The following is a 6,957-nucleotide window of genomic DNA, read 5'->3' as shown; positions in this document are numbered from 1 at the left end:
GAGGGCAGAAACCCCACACAAATAGAACAGCGTAGTGGGCTCGGGACAAAAACCAAAACAAGCTCTTAAAATGGGCATTTCCAGAACAGGAAAAGTCACTTCAGATGATGTGTCCTTTAAACAGCTGTTTTAGGAGCTGTGACATTTTCCAACCATGAGTAAATAGGGGCAGCTGACCCAGCCATGGGGATAAACACCAAGAATAGGCGAATAGGGGACACATCCATGCAGAGTCCCAGTTACCAGTCTTCCTTTAAGCAAGAAGGATTTTCATATTGTAATACCTCCCTAGGCTTTTTTTTTTTTTTAATCACTGCCACCTTTACCACCCGAATCTCCCGAATGAGGCTTTTTTTTTTTTTTTTTTGAGACGGAGTCTTGTTCTGTCGCCCAGGCTAAAGTGCAGTAGTGCGATCTCGGCTCACTGCAACCTTTACCTCCCGGGTTCTAGTGATTCTCCTGTCTCAGCCTCTAGAGTAGCTGGGATTACAGGCATGTGCTACCATGCCAGGCTAATTTTTGGCATTTTTGGTAGAGACAGGGTTTCGCCATGTTGGCCTGACTGGTCTCAAACTCCTAACCTCTAGTGATCCACCCGCCTCGGCCTCCCAAAGTGCTGGGATTACAGGCATGAGCCAATGCCCCCCAGCCAAATGAGTCTGTCTTAATTCTAATTAGATACTGGAAGGAGTCAGAAGATGGACTCCTAGACTGACCTGGTCACTAATTCCCTGTGTAAGTGAGCTTCAGTTTCCTCCTGTGTAAAATGGAGAGGAAAAAAAATACACACATCTCATAGGATTGTAAGGAGCTAAGGAAAGAGACAGAAAGGATCAAGTCTAAAGTGCCCTTCAGTATTTCTTACTGTAACTGTCTCAGGCAGCAAAAGCTAAATAGTTACATCCTTTTCATGTATCGGTAGATCCTTTTTAATATATGCAGAAAAATCAATATGCCTGGCTTGGGTTCAGAAAGGAGCAGTGATTTAGCAAGAGCATGTTCCTTGGAGTTTAGTTGGTCTCCTTGATTCATTAATGCTCAATCTGAGTAAAATGGTTCTAGAAAACAGCCATACAAATGTGATTTGGGAAAAACTGTACTTTCTTGTTAATAATAATGAGTGCCTATTTAACACTTTAGAGTTTAAAAATGATTTTACCTACATTATCCCAATTCCTCCTAAGAATACTGAGAGGAAGCTAGTCTTCTTTCTACAAAAACAGGCTGAGAGAAGTAAAGTAACCTGCTAAAGGTTTCAAAGCAAGTCAGAGGTGCAGCCAGATCTGCTGAGTCTAAGGTTTGCATTCTTTCCACTGTTTGACCCCAGAAGACACCACCTCAATTCCCAGTGAGATGATGTGGGCAGCTCTGGTCACCAGTGGCTTTGTTCAACCCAATTTACCCAATCTGCCAGAGCAGAACCAAGAGGGCCTCTGACCTCCACTCCCTCATCCCCAGTAAATGCCACTGTTTTTTTGGTCCCAAATGAATGGTAACCCTGCCTTTCTCTGCAGCTTGAAGGGGTTGCCACAGCTCCTCTGAGGCCGGCTCCCCACTGCCACCCAGACAAATATCCCAAGCAAGGTTTCCTCACAGCTGTGCCACAGTGAGCCACACGAGAGGAACCGCACAGCATGCAGGAGCAGGGGAGCAGGGCTCAACCGAATGGGCAGAGGAAGAGGGGGACCTGAGACACCCTGCCCCGGGAGGCAGAGCTCACAGAGGATCAGAGTCAGGGGCACTGAAGGGTTTGAGCCCTGCTTCCAATGCTTACCCCTTAGGGCTCTTGGACTGTTCACCGGCCTGGTCCATAAAAATGGTCCCAGGTCCATAAAAATGCCCTGTATATTCCAAAAATCTCTTTGGGGTAGAACAAAGCAAAAGGTAGGCACACGTACTGTCGAATCCTCTCTGTCTGAAGAAAGGCTTTACTTGATCTCCCCAGTTCTCTATTCCTTTAAAAAATACCTCTAGCTTGTACTTTAAAAATTTACATTAACATGGATTTCAACCAGTTACTTCTACTCTTAACCTGGGATCCATGGATAACGTTTTGAGGGTTCTTAGTACTTGGATGGGAGGATGACTACATTTTCACTAACCTCTGAGTGAACTTAGTAGGTGTTTATTACAAGCCCCAATAGTATTAGCAATACCTGTGTCTCTGTCACTAATAAAAATCAAAATGTTTTCATATTCTATCAGTTGTTGTAGTCTCTTGAAATATTGTTTATACTCATCACAACTTGGAAATTATAGTAGTTATTAGGTCTGCCACTAGATCTGGTTATTGAATGCATTGTTAAAGAAGGCAGTAGATTACTATGTCACAAATTTGTTTTTTGATGCTTTCAATAACGTATTTCAGTAAAATTTGCTTCCTTTGTAATACTATATATTTCAGCTTCTGCACTTGGGAACACTGTAAGGAGTCCACAGGCTTCACCAGACTGCCAAAGGGGGCCCGGACACAGAAAAAGTCAGGACCCCCTGACCCAAAATGCTCCTCTGAGTCCTCAGGGGCCAACCAAGCTCCCAGCACCAAGCTCCTCTGTGTGCAGTGGGACAACGGAGGTCTGAAGGATGAGTCACCTAATTTCTTGAGCTCCAATAAGTACCAAGAGTTGCTGTTTTGTTTAATTCTCACAAAGATCCAAAAAGATCTCAAGAGAAGAAACTGAAGCTCACAAGGAAGTGAGCAACAGCTACCCCAGCCCACCCACTCCCACTCTGCAGTCAAGGGCCCCGCCTCCCATTCACTACCACCTCCACCCCCCTACCACCCCCCCATAGAGCCCCATCTGCTAATGGTGAAAAATTGGACTGGGAGTTAGGTACAACCAGCTGTGTGACTGGGAGCAAGTCAGTCGACGTCTCTGAGCCTCTAAGTCCTCATCACCACAATGAGGATAAACATCCATTCCACGGGGTTTTATTGTGTGGGTCCAACAAGAAAGCATGTGTAAAGAGCTTGGCATGGTGCCGGGGACCCACAGGCTGGCTCCTAAAAAGTGGCTGTCATCACTATCACTATCATAGAGCAGGGACTCAGTATATTGCATGTGTAGCTGCATTACAGTCCATTTTAGAAATTATAGGCAATCCTAAGGCCTCTCTCCCACCTCCAACAACTCTAATCAGAAATAGCCAAGAGCTTGTTTTCTTTCTCTCTGGGCATTCATGACTTCTTAGAAGCCAAATGGACTTCCCCTCCTCCACAGCAAAGAACACGCTGAAAGATGAAAGCTTCAGCGGCAGGGTCTCGAAGAGGGGAAGATGGGTGGCCGACTCCGGTGCAGGTATCAGCACCCTGGGCTCGGCTGAGCAGAGATTTTTCCCCCAAGCTCGCTGGGGGCCCAGGGGAAGATGGTTCCGCCGTGTCTCTGCGTGCTCGTGTGTAATTTATTTTCCTGCATGGTTGCAGGGAGGTGGCTGAGGTTTCACAAGCTGTACCTGACAGATAATTACACGAAGACAAATTGTGCCCTGCCTTACCCTTCTCCCAGTATGGCAACCTCCAGACTGCGTGTGTTGGGGATGGGGGTGGGGGATATGGAAGGCAGCGGGTGCTGAACTGCGGGAGGGGAGGGGCTGGGCCAAGCTGGCAGCAAGCTGGGGCAGACTAAGGAGCCGGGAAGAACTGGGGCGAGCTCTAACTGAGACACAAACACTTCTCGGGACTGATTAGTGGCTCCCTTAAAGGATGACAGACGCAGGGGGCGCTGGTGCCTGGTTCAAAGTTATTTGCTTTGTGGGGAGCCAGAACCAGAACCAGACCACTCAGGGCTGCGCTGCCCCGGCACAGGATTCCCTGCAGCTCCCCCTGGGAGAGAAGCAGTGCAGAGGGTGGAGGAGCCCAACCCGGCTCCTGGTTCTGATCTAGGAGCTGACAGAATTCTAGTTTCTCACCGGGTTTCTCTCATGCCCTAGATTCCTGCCCAGACTCTTTCCACTCCTACCCTCTTCTCCCTGATCCTCCCCGTTTTTGTTATTGTCGCCTTGTAAGATTTTTAAAAAATGTTCCTGGGTGAAAACCTGAAAGATGGTATATACAGCCTCCAAATCTACCTTTTAAAAAAGAAATTTAAATGGTAGTAATTTTCACTGTAATTTTTTTTTCTTTTTTTTTTTTTGAGATAGAGTCTCACTCTGTCACCCAGGCTGGAGTGCAGTGGTGGATCTTGGCTCACTGCAACCTCTGCCTCCCGGGCTCAAGTGATTCTCCTGCCTCAGCCTCCAGAGTAGTTGGGATTACAGTCGCGTGGCACCACGCCTGGCTAATTTTTGTATTTTTACTACAGACGAGGTTTCACCATGTTGTCCAAGCTGGTCTCCAACTCCTGACCTCAGGTGGTCTGCCCGCTTCTGCCTCCCAAAGTGCTGGGATTACAGGCGTGAGCCACCGTGCCAGGCCTTCACAGTAATTTTTAATTTATAATTATTTTATGTTGACCAACATAGAAGCTAATAAAAATAAATCAAGCCTATGAGCATATTAAGCTTTTTTTTTTTTAGAAAAACAGACTGTTCAAGCCCAGGGATGCTAAGATTTTAGTTTTAAATCCTCCCAAAGCTGAAGGACAGCCTCAGCTTCCTCATCAATTAAATGGAAAAAATACCATCTTCCTTGGAGGGAGGGCTCTTCCTGGGTGCAAGGCATACTACTTCATTTACTCATTTATTCATGGAACATCTGTTAAGTACCAATGGAATGCCTGGCACTGGGCATGACATAATTTAGTCTGTATCATCAAAGAGAAGAGCTGAATATGTAAGAGACCTCTGGGAGGAGCCACCAAGGCAGGAGTGATTGATGTCATCCACTGAGGGGGTCAGGGAGAGCTTCAGTGAGGAGGCTTTGTGATCAATACTTACCTCTTGGGCCATTTTCTTTAGCCCAGAGCTTGGCTTCTTCTAGTCCCTCAAAATAGATTGCTCCCTGCCAGACTCCCTCTGTCACTATATCTATATAATGTATCTCAGTCTCTCGCTCATCCTCCCCTCCGGCTTTCTCTGAAACCCCAGGCAAGATTAGCAACACATGACTGCTCTCACAACCCCACACACTGACCTTTAGCTCATAGTGAAATTACCTGGGGTTGTATGCGGTCCCCTACATGACCCCTGGACCTAAGGGCAGAGATGGGTCCCTCCTTCCCCAGCTGCAGGCCCCACCCCAGCACAGACCAGGTTCACAACCACAGCTGAACTGACCGGGCCTCTCCTTGGATCAATCTCCTCTGGCTCTGTCCTTCCTGCTCTCCCTCCCCACTCTGTCCTCCTTCTCCATTTGGCTTCTGCTCACCCTCCTCTCTCTCCCTCTCTGCCGCGCCTCCTCCCTGCTCCTTTGTTCTCGTTAAGATCTGTAACTGAGGAAAGATTCTAGCTCCTTGTGGGGCCCATTCGTTCTCCTCCCTTGCCTGGGCCGGCTCCCTTTGAAACACCTCTCGCTGTGGTCCTGTGTCTTCTCTTGGCTCCTCCCTCTTTCCCCAGAACTAGGGGCTGAGCTTTCACAGGTGTTCCCAAGCCCCACTCAGCCTCAGCAGCAACTCCATTCCTGCACAGGCCCCCTCCCACGAATTCCCATCTAGGCACAGCCGAGTCCACACATAAGCCCATTTACTAACACAGATGTCACGGTGCACACACGTGCTCCCACCCAAACATACATACCTGGGGACTGCCAGCCTTTCAGTGAGGAGCCACTTTTGCACTTCTAAAAAGGGATAAAGGACACAGATACCTTGAGGATAAACCCGCAAGTTCTTTGGAGGACACCCCCTGTACTATTGAAAATTCCAGCAAACCTCAAGGAACAGGGTCCTCACATGTCAACAGGTTTGAAGGAGATTCAGCACAGAAGGACAAGGTCGCCCACAATACAGCTCTTCCCTACATTGAAAGCCATGTGTCCCGGAGGCTCCTGGTCCAGTGGTCCTTGGTCAAATCTTGGCCTGGTCACTGCTCCTCAGATGTCTTCCTTCCAACCAGCACAGGTCCTTCTGATTCTGCCTGACACTCCCTCCCAGCTCCTTGCTCCCTGAGAGCATTTCGACTTCTTCTGCATTGAGCATATCACCTCTGGGGTATCCTGACGCTCTGGACATCAACACCCAGCCCAGTCCCCATATTCTTCTTGTGGCTCCCCTGACATTCCAGCCCAACCCCTCTTGCCCAGATCTGTTAGATACACACCTACCCCAAGCCTTACCTGCTCCTTTTCCTTTCCTACCCCCAGCCTACTCAGCCACTCTCTTCTATAGAGAACCTTCCTAAGTCCACGAAGACACAGAGGACACTCTCTTGTTGGGATATTCTCCTTGGTCTCTACCCCTAACGTAGTCATAGATTAACACAGTTGTAGACTTCTGAGTCCATGGAATACAACCTCCTTATTTTACAGAAAAGAGAACTGAGACTCAAGAGATGAGGTAAGTAACCAAGGGCCCATAGCTCAGTCACCTGTATGTAAATGGTATGCCGCCACTCACTCCGTTCAGTGCTCATACACCTCTGTACAGACATCTGCACGGACACATCACCCATGGCCTGGTGTGATGGTGAGGGTATGGGTGGGGGTGAGAGCTGGGAATAATTCTATGTGGGACCCCTGGGAGACAGGCCGAGTCTCCTCAGTTCTTTTTAATTTTCATTTATTTGTTCATTTTTTGAGATAGAGTCTCGCTCTGTCACTCAGGCTAGAGTGCAGTCTTGGCCCACTGCAACCTCCACCTCCCGAGTTCAAGTGATTCTCCTACCTCAGCATCCAGAGTAGCTGGGCTTACAGGTGCCTGCCACCATGCCCGGCTAATTTTTGTACTTTTAGTAGAGATGGGGTTTCTCCATGTTGGCTAGGCTGGTCTCGAACTCCTCACCTCAGGTTATCTGCCAACCTCGGCCTCCCAAATGTGCTGGGATGACAGGAGTGAGCCACTGTGCCTGGCCCTTAGCTCCCTT

This window comes from Symphalangus syndactylus, chromosome 12 (genome assembly GCF_028878055.3).
Source record: "Symphalangus syndactylus isolate Jambi chromosome 12, NHGRI_mSymSyn1-v2.1_pri, whole genome shotgun sequence".
Taxonomy (NCBI): domain Eukaryota; kingdom Metazoa; phylum Chordata; class Mammalia; order Primates; family Hylobatidae; genus Symphalangus; species Symphalangus syndactylus.
Note: the sequence above shows the minus strand (reverse complement) of the source record.